Source organism: Carassius auratus, chromosome 41, assembly GCF_003368295.1.
Source record: "Carassius auratus strain Wakin chromosome 41, ASM336829v1, whole genome shotgun sequence".
Classification (NCBI taxonomy): domain Eukaryota; kingdom Metazoa; phylum Chordata; class Actinopteri; order Cypriniformes; family Cyprinidae; genus Carassius; species Carassius auratus.
Window position 1 is genome coordinate 6,176,587 of NC_039283.1, and position 18,946 is coordinate 6,195,532.

The following is an 18,946-nucleotide window of genomic DNA, read 5'->3' on the forward strand; positions in this document are numbered from 1 at the left end:
ACAAAAAAACATTGTGGTTTTCGTTTATTTATTTATTTTAAACTGCATATTAAAACAATATTTGACCCATTTACTTTCATTGTATAGAATTTTTTTCAAAAATTTTTTTTTTTTTTTTTTTCACAGAAGAACAATTTTTTTGGGTTGAACACTCCTTTTTAAATTGGGACGTAAAGATTTGTCAATATGACTTTTTCATGGCAACAATAATTACAATTTTTATCATCATTTGTACTGTTTCTGTAGAACATATAAAAATATATATTTTGAGAAATGTCTCAGTTTTTTTGTCTATGAAGTGGAACTAAAACTGTTCAGTTTCCATCATTTTTCAGAGTAACTTCTATTCCACAGAAGAAAGTCAAACTGGTTTGCAGTAACATGACCCCTTCATATTGTTGCAAATCCACATGACTTTCTTTTTTAATTATACCAGTATTTCAGTTTTTGATTTTGAGTATTGTATTAAGTGAAGACATGTCTGCTGTCCATAAAGTAATATTATACTGCAAAATATGACACTAATCTTTGTCTATAAGCAACCTTAAAAATTGTAATCATAATTTTGAAAAGCTTTACAAGTGAGTTAATGTGGTTATGGTTGATGTTTCAAAATACTTTAGCCACAACTGTAACTGTAACTAAACTGTAATAAATTGAATTTCCTTTAAAATAAGGTACATATTAAAAAACTCATTTGTAAAACTTCAATGTTTAAAAATGAATATTGGAAAACAGTATTTAAATTGGAAATGTATCATTAAGTTGTAACCTAGTGCTCATTTATCCTAACTCAACACTGCCTCTGTCCTATTAAAGGGGGGGTGAAATGCTATTTCATGCATACTGAGTTTTTTACACTGTTAAAGAGTTGGATTCCCATGCTAAACATGGACAAAGTTTCAAAAATTAAGTTGTATGTTTGAAGGAGTATTTTTGTTCCAAAAATATTCCTTCCGGTATGTCACAAGTTTCGCAACGTTTTTTTCGAGTATGGCTCTGTGTGACGTTAGATGGAGCGGAATTTTCTTATAAGGGCACGTCTGCCGGAAGAGCGCGCGCTCCCGTATAGCACAGCACTGAGAGGTTGAGCACAGACAATCACTGATCAGAGCGAGAGCGTTGCGAAATGTCACAAAAGGAGTGTGTCTTTGGTTGCCAGGGCAAGACAACCCTGCACAGATTACCAAAAAAAACAGCATTAAGGGACCAGTGGATGGAGGTTATTTTTACAGAGCATCACAGAGTTGTGCAAGTGTTTTTGTTTGTTCCCTGCATTTCAAAGATGCTTGTTTTACAAACAAGGCCCAGTTTGACGCCGGATTTGCACATCGTTTATTTCTTAAGGATAATGCAGTCCCAACGAAAAAGGGTCACGATCGTGTGTTGGAACCACATGCGGTGAGTAAAACTGCTTAAAATATCTCTGCCTCCTTGTTAGTGCGTCTGTTTCCCCTGCCAGAGACCCGGGTTCGAGCCCCGCTCAGAGTGAGTCGTTGCTGCTGCTGCTCTCGTTCAGTTTCAGCCTTCACAGCTGTCACAGCTTCCAAACGCTCTCAACGCAAAAGCTTACTCGCGCTCGTGATTCTTTAGCTCCGCCCACACGTCACGCCTCCAGACGGTCGTGTTTTTCCGGGAAAAATCGGTACAGACTATCTTTCTCTTATAAATGTAATAAAACTAAAGACTTTTTTTGAGTTATGAAGGATGCAGTACTACTCTATAGGTACTCAAGATTAACAGGATATTGAGTGAAAACGAGCATTTCACCCCCCCTTTAAGGGCCTGATAAAACTAATAAGTATTAAATAAATGTGAATGAACTTGCATGGTATTACACTGAGGAATTGAAGGACTAAGTGTTTGGACTGTTATATACATACACCCGCATGAACATGTTGCTGAAAGGAGATGAGGAAACGAATCAGTAGTTTATGCTTAGTTTAAAACACAGGTTCCAAACCTTTTCCTGGAGGGCCCCCAGCAGTACTCAATTTGGATGTCTCCCAAATCAAACACAGCTGATTAAACTCGTCAGCTCATTAGTAGAATACTCCATGACTTTAAATGGGTATGAGGGAGACATCCAAAATGTGAACTGTTGGGACTCCAGGAACAGGGCTGGAAATGACTGCGCTTTGATGGCTGAATGGTATTTCATCAATAGCGCTGCGTCACGCTGGGAAGGACTGACCTTCTGCAAAAAAACAGACCATTTATCATCTGAGCTCACTAAATGAAACACACAGTGTCAGTATTCATCACGGGCCATTGAGTTATTGGTTTGTTAATCGATTGACCAGTCACCACATCTACAGGGCCACACAGCAGAATAAACACTTAAACATACAAAATAATTTATTATGCGCATTTATTAAACAAACGCTTGAATAAACAAAGTGAATAATTATAAGCATTTATTAAAATGCTGATTCTCCTTTGATAGCGTACTGCAGCTCAAGCTACTCTCTCCATCCACCGATCATTTTCCAGGCATAAGCAAGGCTAACTCACGCTCCAAAACGCGCGCGCACGCACACGGTCGGTGCGCATTTCCCCCCGTCTTTGCTGTATGGATACACGCGTGTCTAGTGTCACGGAAGGACAGCGTGACGGATGCACACCTCTCCGTTTTGCTCGGAGAAGCAGAAGTGGCGGTACGACACCATTGATTCGCAGTACGGGAGGATGGGTGGTTGGTGGGGGGCATGCAACAGAGGACGCTCTAGTAAATATTTATATTGCATGATGATATGCGCGAGCAAAAGGAGGAGGTGTGTGTGCGCGAGTGTGTGTGAGGGGAGGAAGAGGGCTGAGAGAGCTAGAGGAGAGGAAGAGACCTCGAGCCACCCAGTTATTAATATTATTCCACACCGCTAAGTTTAGCATTCAACACGTGTCGCTAGTGATGGAGAGAGCGCGCGCGAGAGAAAGGCGTCCGGCGCGCCCGCGCGCGCGAGAGAGGGAGGTTGAGGGTTGACGGTTGCTAGGTGACGAAGCGCATATACTGAATTTTAACAAAAGAGCGGAGAAAGAGGGAGAGAGAGAGGAGCTAGAGAGAGAGCGAGAGGAGGGAGCGGGAGATTGGTGGAGAGAGTGTGTGTGAGAGAGAGAGAGCTCGCGAAGATTGAATACATGTAGGATATATATTTCTAGGTGTATTTTGGTTGGAGAAGCTGCAAAAAGGATACATCGAGGGGAATGATGTGAAGAGAATGGAGGGACGAAAGGAGAGAGGGGGGACAGGCGTGTGAAAAACACAGTAAGTAACAGTTTAATGAATGCTGCTGTGTTTCTGCACGGACTTGACTGCGTGGAGCGAGGAGACATGGCACTGACAGTGCACCGCCGGCTCCGGGTGAGGGGACTTTGATGCGCTGCATCAGAGAGATGGAGACGGCCGGCGCGCGCGGGGGTTTGACCCTTCTGTCATTGCTGCACGCGCGCACATATGCCAGTGCTTATAAGGCCACTTGTTCCTCTGTGAAACGGCACATACTTAGACTTTTCTTGCACTCTCACTGCACAGGTACGCGCAGGGGTTACAGCGAAACGCGAAGACGCACGCGCATGTAAACGACACTGAGACACGCGCAGTCTGCGGGCACAATTAGTGATGTTCATAAAAACAACAACCGTGAAGCCGCTGATTATTGAAAAACGTTTCAAATGCTGCTTCGGTGCGGCTAATGATCGCGTCGCTGTGCCGCGCTGTCAGGCTGTTTATGTAAACTGCGGATTTATCAGTTTTCCTGAGCACAGTTACCACAGTCTCGTAGTGCATGTGTGTTTGATACTCCTGTTGTTTCAGTGCTATGCGAGCTTATTCAAATAGCATAGCTTGTTCATTTTCCAGTATGTTTTATATATACATTTATAACCATTTAAACGAGAAGAAGCAGACTTTAAATATCCATTACTGTCATTTCTCAAAGTCTGGCCATTTGCTTTTTAATAGTTGGGTGAGAAATCAGTGAGATTTATGAGCAGCGCTCATTATGTTAATTTCATATGAGCCCATCATGGGCCCACAGTTTTCCTCCTGCGATATGAATCAAACCGTTGGCGTTTAGATGAAGTAAAATCATTTATGTGGGGCTTCTGCTTCATATTCCGTAATAAGTTTTACTCCCTCTTTGCGCCAAACTTATTAAAGCTGTTATGATGGAGCCTGGAGTCCTGCAAAGGGAATGTGAGGTCTTAATGTCCACCAAGACAGGCCTTAGATCAGTTCAGGCATACATCATACATTTTAGTTCATTTATATGTGTTAGTGCACTAATGGCATGTTGTGACCTTTCATAAGCTTCACACTGTACTGATTTACTGTCTTGAGACGATTTTCACATCTTGGGAGATTGATACACATCTGGTCCTGCAGGTAAAAAGAGAGAGGTGAGAAAAGATAATGACCTCCAAAAAAGCACATATACTGAAAAGGGAATGTTGTGGATACTGGGCACACAAATCACCAAGGACTGCACACGCGTGCACACACACACACACACACACACACACACACACACACACATACTGCAGTACTGTAATGTGCACAGTAATGTTAACGTGTCAATATAGCTTCACTCCAGCGGTCGGTCTTACAGCTGCTTTCCAGGGTTTACTGTAGAGGGAGGGGGAGTGCACTTATAAAGAAGGAATGAGAGTGAAAGAGTATAAAATGAAAGCAGGTGAAAAACTATAATGCACTGAAGAGGAGGATGTACTGTAGCAGAGGGGTGGATACAGATGAAGCTGGATGGAAAGAGAAATGCATAGACATAGAAATGCAGTGAAGGATGGGGAAAAGAGAAATACAGTGCAAACAGAATGAGGGAGCAAGAGGAGGAAATGAAGGAGAGTAAGAAAGTGAAAAAAAAAGGAATTGAATATCTGAGACTGAACATGGTTGGAGGGCTCAGACAGAGAGATGAGAGCAGCCTGAATCAACGTTTGCTTTACTCTTTTACTCTTTCTCTTTTTCCTTTTGCGCATTGATTCTTTATCTTCTCCTTTACCTTTGCTCTCCGTCCTCTCTATCGTTCCCTCCCTTGTGCTTTCAGACTCTAGAGTATTGCTGCTTTTTTAACGTCTCTTTTTTTGCTGAATCCCTCTCCTCAGCATTTTTGTATCTGTCTCTTCGTCTGATTACTTCCCTCACTCTTATTTTTGTTTGCATAGCTGTGTTGATGAGTCCAGCATGCCCAAAACTGCATCCAACTCCCCTCTCAGTATCCTCCATTCACTTAAATGTGACTAATTAAGGTAAAGCTCGTTAACACAGAACATCAATTAGTCTTTAACGAGATCATAGGCTGGTGTTTGAAAGAGATTACATTGCTCCTTTCTCCCTCTGATCCCCAGCGGTTAGACTGGCTCACTATTGATAAAGGCCACGCTAATTTACATTAGACCTCAGACGCATTTTGGGTGCTCGGGGTCAGATGGAGAAACTGGAAGCACATGGGACCCCACAGGCACTCTGACATTCTGACCCACATACAGCAGCCTACCCTGTCTCACATAGAGCTGCTGCTACTTTACAGGCCATTCACACAGGTTGCGTTTTTGTGTTTATGAACGGGACATTGAGCAGTAAAATAAAAAAAATGATAATCATTTTGAGGTCTGGAGACAATTGTTGAAGCCCTTTTCTGCCACATAAAAAAAAACAATCCTGCTTCGGTCAATCATAATTATTAGATAATAAAGTGTGAAATAATGACATTCTATGGCATAAATATGAAATGTAAAAAAATTAAATTGACACACTGTGTTATAATTAAGACAGAAAAAAAAATCACAATTCTGAGATAAGTCAAAACTTTGGTATACAATTTCATTATTATGAAATTAAAGTTTAAATTATGACATAGTGTCATAATTTTGAGAAAAATAAAATAAATTGACCGTAAATTGTCACAAGTCATAAAATTGTTGCAGACTAAATTATGACAAAAGTCTAAACTGACATAAAATGTCAAACTGATTGCATACCAAATTGTAAGTATGAGATTAAAATTATGAAAATTATGAAAAAATAAAAGTCAGTTGACAGTTTTACTTTTCATTTCCTGACTTTTTCACATTTTAATTTTGACTTAATATTTCTAAATAATTTTTAAAAGACATTTTATATCTTAATAAACGTTTTACCAAGGCATGATTTTTGTTTCTTATGTTGCTGAAATGGGCTTTGATATAAACTTGAACGCCTTTCTAGAGCCTAACCGATTTATAATTTTGCCGATTTTATTGGCCAATATGAGACTGTGTGACATGAATGGGAAATGTGTCCAAACTTTTGACTGGTACTGTACTATAATATGCACATAGAGAATATCGGCTGATATATCGATATAAGACTTTTTTACCCCCTAATATCGGTATCGACGATATTAGTTTCTAGAAACATGTTTTGTGTGAACATCCCCTTATTGTTACACAGCTGAGGTCGAATGGTAGTAAAGGAGCAATGGAAAAAGAGGAGGAGGGAAAAAAGGAAGAGAGTGTTTCTATGATCCATTGTGTCAATGAAGAAGTTCTAAAAACAGAAACCTAAGTGTTTTTTAACAAGAAGCCGGAAATGTTAGCATATCAAGAGGAAACAGTACCACAGAAAGTGTGGCTCTCACTGGCATCCTGTTCTAATCAGCCATGAGTTTCCACAGGAAGCCGAGTCCTCCTTTTCAGTCATCTGCACGGTTACCGTAACCACGGATATTTTAGTCTAACTGCAACTGCGGTCCTGTACAGTTACCACGGAAATCCCTGCAAGACTTCCCTCGCTTCCGTACGCAATTCACCTGACAGCTTAACGTGGGCTTGCTGACACTCTGTAGACTCGCAGCGTCTCTGATTCATTCGTCTCCGATATCCAATCAAAGACCAGTCCATAAAACGCTATTGACAGATGTAAACTAACAAAGGCTGAAGATCAAGCCAGTGAGGCCGTGTTTTCCCCTGGGGAGGTTTCTAGTGATAAGACAGGCTTTGAGATGCTGCTTTTGTGAAGTGGAGAGGTGCAGACATCTGTACAGCAACTGTTGGATGAACCAAGATGAGAGGGGCAGTGAAATGACATGGATAATGGTGGACCAGAGTGAGGAGACATTGATTTTAGGCTGTATGTAATTCAAGGTGCCGATTGATCATACTGACAGATTTCTGTCCAGTATGTAAATAAACAAAAAGGAGAAAAGGAAAGAGGGCATGCTTTTACCCCGACACAGGTGTAGTTAGATCAAAGCAAGAACAGAAATGGTTCTTTGGTAACTTTTAATTTGACAGATGTTTTTGATATGGAGTACATACTAGGCCCGGTTCTATGGGGGTGCTCAAATGAAATCAATAGCACACTCACTTAAAGCTGAATTAATGGCATTTCAATGCAGATTTGACATTTGCCAGTACGCTATGGTTTGTGCTCTGGAGATTGGTTTCCATTTCAATGTGGTTTTGCAATGTTCAGCAATGTAACCAATCTTTTTAGAATCGGGGCGTTTAAGTTAGAATCCACTCACCGCTAAATTCGTCAGAGATTTTTGTTCAGCTATTGTGTTCAGCACAAATTACAAGTTTAGACGCAATGTAAATTAGAGATTCGTTGTGCAGCATAGAGAACTTCATTGATTATAACGTATCTTTGTGAGATCGTGATGAATTCAGATGAGTGACAGTTTTAGTTATTATACGGAGCGCTCTTTGCACCATAGCGCATGGATATATTAAAGCACCCTAACTAATTTAAGAAACACCCTCAGTGATTTGGTTCTGGAGCTGGGCCTGGTACATACTGGTGCATTTTTTTTCTCAATATTCCTAATTTTCACCAAAAGTATTCCTTAGGGATTTTTAAAAGTTTAACCTTTCCTTTTCCTTTTCATGCTTTTTTGAAGCTTTGATTGTGTTTACAGTGTGCAATATAACATGTTCATGTTTCGCGTGTAAAAGAAACAGTATTTTTCACACAATTCACCTATCTGTATACCACTGTTTTCACTGTCATAAAAACGGGCTGAAGTCTTCCTTGTTCTATAAAGTCCCTCCTTCAGAAATACGTAACGAGTTCTGATTGTGCCAGTGGTTCCTGTGTTGTGATTCGACAGCAGCTGAGCACACGCGGCCCTCCTGGAAACACGATTGAGCTAGTTTTGGACTAGTTTTGAGAAGCAAGTGGGCAGGATTTGTTTTGAAAACCTGGCAATCCTGATCTGAATGCACATGCTGGAGATGTACTTATAATCACAGGAGCGTTTTTACTGACAAGATGCGCATGAAAATCGCATTGCACAGCCCTGACATCTAGTTAACAAAGCTGAACAGCGTTGCCCTTTGTGTAACAAGTTACAGAAACTGTTTAACGCACCAACTTAAATAATAAAATACACTTACCGGTTTTGGTTCATAAACAATGGCTTCTCCAGACAAAGAGGGAACTGTGCCATCTTTCAAGAATAATCTTTGTGCGAATCCGGCATTAAACTGATTGAGATTGAGAAAGCTGTCCTCAGCAAGCTGTCCTCAGCAAAATGTGCTGCACATAGTTTTACATGTGGATTATAATTTTCGGGAACCGAGTTAAACATAAACTGTAACTATTAATCTCCAAGTACAGCATCCCTGGGAAGGCCAAAAAAAGATGATTGGACTCAGAGATGAAAATAACAGCGTTTCGACGACATGGCGACAAACACAAATGAAACTCTTTTCCTCTTCTCCGTCAGAGCTCAACAAGACCACACCCCCTTTTTTGTGTATTCCTGTGGGAGGAGGTTAGTCAAAAAAATGTTTTAGTGAAGTCATTACTGCAGGAACTAGAGGGATGTAGTCCAAACGGGTCATTTTTTGTAGGTGAATTCTGTTAAATCAAATATCTCGCTTGGCATTGAACTTTGAGCTTTAGAATTTTACAGATATTATTTATACTCTAACAACAACATTACACACTAACTAAAGTTTAAAACATGGTACAACGAAGAACGGGACCTTTAAAGTCTGGTGTTGATCCTCAGTCATTTAGTGTATGATGGTCCGTTTTTTCCTCTGTGACCATTACAAAGTCAGTAAATGTATGATGCCCAGTTTTTGTAAAATCTGTTACGTTTTTAAAAGTCATTTAGTGTACTCAAGCCTTTATGGATAAAATGAATGGGATTTTTTTAAACCTGGCTGTTTGAGTGTCTTTGTACTTTCAAAGGCTCTTCAGTAACGGTTGATGTGATAGCGATCCAATGTGCTGTACTGTTACATTTGTAACCTAAATGTCCATTCATTGTCCAGTAATTTATGAGCCTATAAGTTACATTGTGTCAGTCATCTTGTTGTTTTTTAAGAGAGAGAGAGAGAGATAATTTTATCATTCATTTTCATAGTCACTTACAAAGTAATGCTAGAGTAAAACTGCTAACATATTACATTTTCACATCTTGTTACAATGAAATACTTTTGGAGAGTATATAGCTTGTTTACTTGTGTTTTTTATCCTCTGTGATGTACTAAATGTTGATTCAAATTCTCCTGATGTTAATATGACATCAAGATACGATTATCTAGCTAGCTGATATGAGGTTTTGTTGACTTGTGATGGTCATGGAAGCATCAGTTAGAACAGGTTTAATATAAACAAATCACTACATAATTTTTTTTTTTTTGTAAAAGCTGTCTGGAGTTGTAATCTCCATTGGCTACATTGGCTGCATAGTTGTAATCCTCAGAATTTTTCTGTATTCCTCATTTTTTTTGTTGTTTAAACATGTGATAAATGTAGTTATGAAGTACAAATATTCATTTTGTATAGATTGCTTGTTCAAAGTATTCATCTTCAGTCCAGTTGTGTGTGTGTGTGTGTGTGTGAGAGAGAATGAGAATGAGAGATGGGCATAGACAGGAAGATTGTAAGTGTAATCAAGCATGTGATGTACAGGTGTGCATGTTGGTGTGTCAGTAATATTTCTGTGGAAATATGAGCAGTTCTGTTACATCCAAGTTCGTACAGTATCTGTGCATCTCCATCTGATTGTAACAACTGTTTGCCATGTAGTTTCCATCTCCTGAATTATTAATATCTGAAATATGATATGGGGCTTTAGTGTCCAGCATACCTATCCTGTTTATTTTTATTTTTTTAATACGTGTGTTTAGGAATACTTACTGTGTTTAGTTTTTTAAATATCTATAGATATGCTGTCTCGATGATTGAAGAGAGGAGGGTGTTGTTGTGTTATTACTGCCATAATTTGCCATAATAAAACTCAACTGTCTCATTGGGCAACAACTGTCATCTGTTTCAAAGAAATAGGAAAACACAAGGCTGCATTTATGAAATGATACATTGATTTAAACTGTGCTACTCTGACACTAAGCATTTTTTTTTGCTAGGTTGCCTCAGTAAAGTTTTCCCAACAACTTTCGTTAAAAAGTACAGGAATTATGAACTCCTTCCTTCGCGTTGTCAGACACCTCTCTCTCTCTCTCTCTCTCTCTCTCTCTCTCTCTCTTTTATCAGCTCTTTCTTCTTACCGCACGCGGTAATTAGGGAGCAACTGCACAAAAGGTACCTGGAGAGATTACCTTGAGTCTAATATACATACTAATAGCATAGTATTTTGCATGCTGAATAAGCCCATCCAATCTTCAAGCAACATTAAAGTGATGGATGTGGCCTCGCTCGGGATTCTGACCAGTCAGGATTAAGCGGTGAAGTGAATTGATGATAAATATGCTTTCAGATGCTGCAAAAAACAAGAAGTGTGGAATCATTTACTCACCCTCTTATTGTTCAAAACCCATAAGACTTTTGGTCATTTTTGAAACCCAAATGAAGGCTTTTTGAATGAAAAAAAGAGGAATTCCTGTATCTCGTTTGAAAGTCCATGCAACCATAAACTTTCAAGCTTCAATAAGTTCATAAAGGTGTAAAAGAAATCATTATGAATCGAGCGGTTTAATACGAGTATCTGAAGAGGATCACTTTATATGATGAACAGATTTCATTTATTTATATAAACATTGATCATCACACATACAAAGCCTTTTGAAAATGGAGTAGGGTGAATTCAGGAAAAGGGCTGTTTAAAATTGATTGTACTGTGCTCAATGGGTTTAATGGTCTTTAATTAAAGGGACACTTGATGACTTTGATAATTTGACATTTGACACTAAATGATAAAATAGTTTTGGCTGATGCAATATGACCCTGGTGTTTGTGGCTACACCTCAAAGTAGTAAGACCTGCTTTGACATTTAGAATTTCATCAAAGTTCTCAAGGTTACTCACAAAATGTACAAAATTGCTGGCCCATTGCTGACTTTTTAATGGAAATGGATGTGCGGTCAGGAAATTCAAGTCAGATATGCAAGGAAGAAAAGAGAGAGAAGAAAAGGTTAGGCATAAAGTTGAATCTGCAGTAAAAAAAAAAAAAAAAAATGTAGCGAAATGTAGATGCAGAGTACAAAGCTTTAAATGTATTTATTTATTTATTTATTTATTTTTTATTTTTTTTTTACAATATTTCATTTCAAATATTCCTTTTATTCAAACATTTTTATATCTTACTCCTATTTGTTGTTGCACATCACATTTTTAAAAAATATTCTGTAGTGTTTTCATCAATATTCCATTTGGAATACTTTAATATACTAAAGTATACTTTAAAGATTTAAAGAACACTAAAACTGTACATACTGTACAATGCATTTAAGGGTGGAGCACATCAATTAAATTGAAGCTCAAAGGTGACTTCTACAAGAACCAGTTAGGTTTGTTCTCTTGTTATGAAAAAAGTATGGTTGAGCTTCCTTGTTTACCACATGCTCCTAATCTTTTTTTTTTATTAAACTTTTTGAAGCATCAGCATTTGGTATAATGGAGTTTCACAGGAGAAACCGATATCTCTCAGGTTTCATTTACAGTATCTTCACTTGTGTTTCTAAGATAAATGAATGTTGACATGAGGGTGAGCAACTGATGAAAGAATAGGCATTTTAGGGTGAACAATACCAACATCAGTATTCCTTTGCCTTTTCCCCTTTTATTCGATGAAGTTGTGATGATTTTTTAATTCTTACCAGTTCCCATGTCTCCCTGTTCTTTCATTAATTATGTTTTGCAACACACTGTGACATGCAAGCGAACAGACATTACCACGACAGCAAAGATAACAAAAAGCAGGAGTCACCTGTAAAACAATCTTTTTTGTCATGTTAACAGCAATCCTCATTGACCTTTAATAATGACCATGTCAAACAAAGAGTCATGGCTTGTTCAGCGGAGGGCAGATGAGGCCAGTAACGCCACCATTTCCGATTACATTTACATTTATTTTCTTGGCAATGCTCTCCTAAAGAAAGAGGCTGTGTGCATTGCTTTGGTGCTAAAGGCAGCATGTTTGTGTGCCAATCTGACTATGCAGCAGAGTGCTGGGGTGCACATGAGTGTAAGTGTCATTAAACATATGCTATGTGAGCACATGCCCTCTATATAACTGATTTTATGGTGTGTGTGTGTGTGTGTGTGTTTGGTCGCCCTACGCATCTGTGCCTAAAATTACACATTAGTGGGTAAAGCCAAGTGTCCACTTGCAAGTGTATGTCGGAGTATGTGTGTTGTTAAGGCAGGCGCAGGAGGAAGCTGACAGCTGGGAGAGTGTAAGATTGTCCATGAAGATTGTGTTGATGTGCACAGTGTGTATCCGGCTTATTTTTTGGCACCCAGTGTGTGAGGACAGGCCAGATGTGGTGTGAAAGCATGTGTGTGTGACTGATTGAGAGAGTTTATTTTGATGTGTGTCCTTGTTTCCAGGCCAAGTTGTCAATGCGGATATAGAAGAAACTTCACAAAGGAATTGTTCTGTTTTAAGAGGGCAAGTTTGTTCCTGAGCGTCCCTCTCATTGTGGATTATTTCACATTGATTATTTCACATTTTTTGTTTGGTGCATTTTTATATTGGTCTAATTGAAAATTGTGGTTTCTGGTTTAAATGGGTTTTATTCAGTTTGTCTAAGAACAAATAACACTGCATACAGAGAAAATTAAAAGAAGCAAGTTTGTTTAAATAGTATTTTCGCTTGACACCTGCGGAATGTTGATTTGAGTTTTAATGATGGCAGAAATTCTTGTCTGTTTTATTTTTATTTATTTATTTGGCCCTTATGTGTTTTAGTATATAACAGGTATGTTACATATTTTAAAAAGACATCAGAATAATAATTAAGCTCTTTATTATAGTAATCAAATTCAATTAAACATTTTTTAATTTAATTTGATTGCTTTAATTTGATTGCGCTTAATTCAGTCATAAAAATGTAATTAACTGTATACCACGGAATGTCTTGAAATTTGGCAAATGTTGAATTAATGAATCAAAAGTAGGTCAGTAAACGTAAATCAAAAAATGATATAGACTAGTGTCTGTGTCAATATTAAGCCGCTAAAACACTATTTAAATATGAATCATGTTCTGTATAAATGAATGCCACAGTTTCTTTTACACGTCACTGTGTTTTCAGCCTCTGCCACCTCACCAGCACATGAACACATGAATATAATTCCTAGAACCGTCGCATTTTACCATCATAACACATACAAACAGCAACTCAGAGGTCTTCAGAACAACCCGTCAAAATAAAAGTTCAGTTTTACTTTAAGAAACTGTGACAGAAATATATTGCTGATTGTAATGATAGTACTACCTAAAAAATATTAAAACAGTATTTTTAAGGAATATTTACTGTAAGTCTTTGTGAAAATAAAAATGTTCAATTAATATTAAATAAATAAAAAAGGTTTGAACCAAACCATATAGTTTGAGAAAACCAAATAGGCTACATTTGGTTTTGACAAATTAGAGTTGGTCCAAAGTATCTTTTTTTTCAATGCACACACTGTGTTATATATGTGTGTGTTGAGTGTTATTATGCAGCTCTTGTCAGTGAAGCTCACTCCTCACAGCGGTGTGTGTTTGCGAGGTGTGAGGAGGGATGCTGTAAGCGTGCTGTGTTTCAGCTCTACCTCTCCTCCTCCTTCATCTCCTCTCATCAGCACCTCCCCACTCATCCTGTGCCACTTCACTGGCTCCCAATCCATTCACTCCCCACCACACTGAACTGATAGGAGCACTACATTCACTTTTGCTCATGTAGAACTGTAACTGCTTTTCAGTTCTGGATGCTCATCAGATGCTTCATTAGGTTTTTTGAAAGGCTTCATTCTCGATTTGCCAGAATTGTAAAACAATACACTTGTTTGGGCTGCCGCTGAAGAAAACCCACATAGCGTGACATGACGATCACTCCTTCATCTGTGACAAAAAACACTTTAGCTGCGTCATACTGTAGATGACAAGACTGAGTCAATGACATATTTGAGTGTCCAAGATATAGAATGAATAATCTCTTAAAGGGGGGGTGAAATGCTCGTTTTCACTCAATATCCTGTTAATCTTGAGTACCTATAGAGTAGTACTGCATCCTTCATAACTCCAAAAAGTCTTTAGTTTTATTATATTCATAAGAGAAAGATAGTCTGTACCAATTTTTCCCGGAAAAACACGACCGGCAGGAGGTGTGACGTGTGGGCGGAGCTAAAGAATCACGAACGCGAGTAAGCTTTTGCGTTGAGAGCGTTTGGAAGTTGTGACATTACCGTGAGGAAAAAAAACCATCATTCAAAACAAACCATGGCTAACAGTCAGATTCAGCCGTGTATGAAACTGAACGAGAGCAGCAGCAGCAACGACTCGCTCCGAGCGGGGCTCGAACCCGGGTCTCCTGCATAAGAGGCGGACACACTAACAAGGAGGCAGAGATATTTTAAGCAGTTTTACACACCGCATGCGGTTCCAACACACGATCGTGACCCTTTTCCGTTGGGATTGCATCATCCTTAAGAAATAAACGATACGCAAATCCGTCGTCAAACTTGGCCTTGTTTGTAAAACAAGCATCTTCGAAATGCAGGGAACAGACACAAACACTTGCACAACTCCGTTGATGCCCTGTGAAAATAAACTCCATCCACTGGTCCCTTAATGCTGTTTTTTTTGGTAATCTGTGCAGTGTTGTCTTGCCCTGGCAACCAAAAACACACTTCTTTTGTGACTTTTCGCGACGCTCTCGCTCTGATCAGTGAATGTCTGTGCTCAGCCTCTCAGTGCTCTGCTATACAGGAGCGCGCGCTCTTCCGGCAGACGTGCCCGTAGGACCCATATAAGGAAATTCCGCTCCATCTATCCATATTTAGCATGGGAATCCAACTCTTTAACAGTGTAAAAAACTCAGTATGCATGAAATAGCATTTCACCCCCCCTTTAAAAATTTATTTGGCATATTTGCATGTGCCAATGTAGTCTTTATATTCATGTTGGGTTTAAATGGTTTTGAAAAAGCGTTGACAGCATTTTCAATAATACATTTATTGACCTTAAAAACATCATGTGGTGTATCATACAAAATAGCATGTTTTTATATAACATTTTTCTTTATAAAAAAAAATATATAATGTATATATTATTCATTCATAAATGTTACGTTTTTGGTGCGTTCCACCAATGAAATTTTACAACTTGAACTTTCCTTGCCATAAAAAGGTAAAATCATTATAAAATGCTTCTTGACCTTGACATACAATCCTGAGGGTCTTCAGGGGTCCATAAATGTATAATTTTTTAAATGTTTTCTTTTTATTCTGCATGTTTTTTTGCACCACATGTTGTATGACACACTGATATGTAGGGAAAAAGATGTTTAAATACTGCTAAGCACTGAAGAGGTTTTACTTTTTTTTTTCAAGTCTTTCAAGTCTTTTCACAAATGAATAGCATTTTTAATGTATACTGTTTGAGTCAATAATAATAAAAAAGTATTGCTTTGTTGACCCGACTGTTGTGTTATCATTGCATCTAAATCGGTGTGTTTTTGCTGGATAATTGTAGTGCTCAGTGAGCAGGCCATTCTCTCTGATGGATTGAATCTCTTGGCTTGCTTATTTTCACTTCTCTCTGGAAGTCAGGTCTCTTTCTCCAGGGCAATTTCCACTTTAAATCTCAGTCATATTCAAATGGTGGAGTGGCACACCACATAGCAACAGTTCTTTTGTTGTTGTTTTTTGTTAAACCACCAACCAAGTTGATGAGGTTTTTAAGTTTTTTTTTTCTTTTTTATGAGAATGTGTAATTAATCTAGGCAACCAATGAATAACTAATACTCATGGTGGGTAGTCAGTCAATCTGTGGGTGGAGGCAGGAGCAGGCCATTCCTGGTAATTTATAATAAGATTTTAGTTAAAAGTCCGTTTGAGCGCTCGGTAGCTGTTGATGAGCTTTGATTCAACAGCTGAAGCTTGACTTGCACACATCATTTACCAGTGTTGTTCAGGGCTTACATTCTTTTGGAGCTGCAATAAATTAGCTCCTCTAGTTAAATCCAACTGTACAATAAAAAAGGAAATGCAGAGGCCCACACTGGTTAAAGAAATCCATAACCAACCTTGAGGTGCTCTGATGTTTTGTGCATTATACAGAAGCTCAGATCTTCTGAGGACTGGTGGTGTTATTGAGGATGAAGGCGGAGCTCAGGGCAGACACTGCCCAGGGGTTCATAGATTTTGGGTGGTTTATGATTCAAGTTGACTCAAGGCATTTCCCCCGATGTGTCCTTAGAATGGCTCTGATCCTTAAAACACTCCATTGTGCTTGACAGAAAGCAGGATTCAGGGTCTCAGTGGTGCTGCGAAGCTTAAGGGATGTGCTGGTTGAGCCAACCCCAGGCAGGGCATCATGTAGAGACCCCCATCTAGGTTCATGGTGCTGAACTTCTACTCGAGGGTCCTCGGAGCCAGCTGCTGGCTGGTAAGAGTTTCCAGGAGCCCATTCATCAATGCACAGCCTCTGAATAGCAGCCAGATATTCAACATAGGCTCTTTGGAAAAACCTGACTATTACTATATTTTTGCAAAATGTACCAATACATACAACTATAGTTTCAAGCTGAAATGACAGCTAGTGGCAGTTAAAGTACAACAACTTTTCAAAGCAATCATGATCGAAGGGGCAGATTATCAATGAATAAAGACTTATTTTCATGCAGTTCCTTGCAGAATACTGTGTTATGATCTCAAAACACTTGCCATATTGCTTGATTTGTAAACTAATACATTTTGACATTTGATTTGTCATACAACCAACCTCATATGTTTGGCTTTTCTGACATGGTCACCTGGTACACCTTGTGCTCACAATAAAAGAGTACAGAGACTTCTAAAAGCAAGTTAAAATGGCATGGTTGCTACAGCACTGTCCAACACTGTCCATTAGGTTTAGGGTATGGTTTCATGTAGGTGGTAATTTATTTTTTAACACAATAAAGCATTAACCGTTTTGGACTCAACGTACATTCAATTTCCAAACTGCAATGATAAGAGCAAAAACTAACTTAAAAATCATTGGCAGATTAATTTTCAGGAATAAACTGAACATTTTAGCCACTTACTGGACATTTCACTTTAGAATTCAGACGAAATGTGCAAGAAGTGTGCAAGAAGCAACTTAATATAATTTTGAAGAAGTGTCTCTACAGGCATGTTTTTCTAATTAGCCTGGGTTGGAAATATTAAAAAAGGGGAAAAATGTTTGATGCAGTAGTTGGTGACAATAGGTGGATACATGGCATGGTGTTTTAAGAAATCAAGTTTAAGGGAGTCATGATTTCAGATGGGGGGAAAAACGAGGAGAATTAAGGAGAATTAACTGCTCTTTTGTAAATGCAGTGAATGAATTGCAGGGGATCGATTTGATTAGAATGGCTTGTGAAATTGTTCTTTCCTTATGGACAGGATCTTTCTTTTCTCAGCATGGATAAATTGGGTGAATTAAAGTCTTAGGTTTAGCTTGTTATGTTAATTGAGGCCATGGGGGTTGTTTTTGGTGAATGGAAGTTATTAGGATTGTGATTTGTGAACGGGAGGATTCATAGGTGTTTCTTTGTTTTGTGAATGGGAACAGAAGAGTGCTGGGTTGAATTGACTCAGCATAACTGCAGAAATGTGCACATTTGAGGCAGAGGCACTGTGTGATTGGCTGGCACACTACACTGTGAAAAATGTTATGTGCTATCTACTGATAAAATATGGTAACAATTTTACACTTAATATTTTTGAGTATTTTTTAAAGCTTGATTTTTTTAATAAAATTTATCTGAATAAATCATGTAAAATCCGCTAAATTATTTAATTTGTGACACAGTACATTTTATATTATTAGAGAAATTAGCTATTTTAATTTGATTTTTAGAAGTCTGTGATTTTCAGTAAGGCCAGTTTGTATTTGATTATAACAAAACTACAAAACTACTTTGTTTCGCCTTCCAAAAGAGGACACAACTAGAAATCAGTGTTTAAGTTTTGTTTACAACACCGATCCAGAGAGTGTTATACAAACCAAATATTTGAGTGTGTGCAGCGCATTTTACAGACTAAAGTTTCTTGAACATGATAAGGGGCATAACATTTCCGCCACATGCGTGAGGTATTCGGCCAATCACAACGCACTGGATAGCTGGCCGTGCTTTTTAGAACGATGAGCTTTGTAAAAATAATGTCGGTGATGTCTAAAATAATGTAAACACATTGCATTACACCAAATACACAAAATAATGTTATTTTTAGCAATGTTATATGTCCCCTTTAATTAAATCAGCTTAATCAGTTCCTCAATTTAAACATCAAAATTGCTTAAAGAGGTCATCAGATGCAAAATACACTTTTGTTGTTGTTCGAACATAAATGTGTGTTGGAAGTGTGTATAAACATCCATCCCATAATGATAAATGTTTTTTTTTTAATCCCTATTTTAAAATCTCTTTCTCAAATCCGGCTGTTCTGAGATTCCTGTCAGAATGACGTAGCCCCTCCCACGATGGTTGATTGACAAGGCTTTCTTACCTTAGACCTGAG

The 18,946-nt window shown here is 38.3% G+C and overlaps 1 protein-coding gene across 1 annotated transcript in view; it reads left to right on the forward strand.

The window, feature by feature from the left end:
* The first annotated feature begins 1,810 nt into the window (after window positions 1–1,810).
* The window catches only part of LOC113059934 (glutamate receptor ionotropic, NMDA 2D), a 71,693-nt gene continuing 54,557 nt past the window's right edge, over window positions 1,811–18,946 (forward strand). Inside the window, exon 1 of the mRNA XM_026228639.1 lies at window positions 1,811–3,262. The gene's annotated coding sequence lies outside the window, so the exon portion shown is untranslated. The remainder of the gene's footprint in view (window positions 3,263–18,946) is intronic.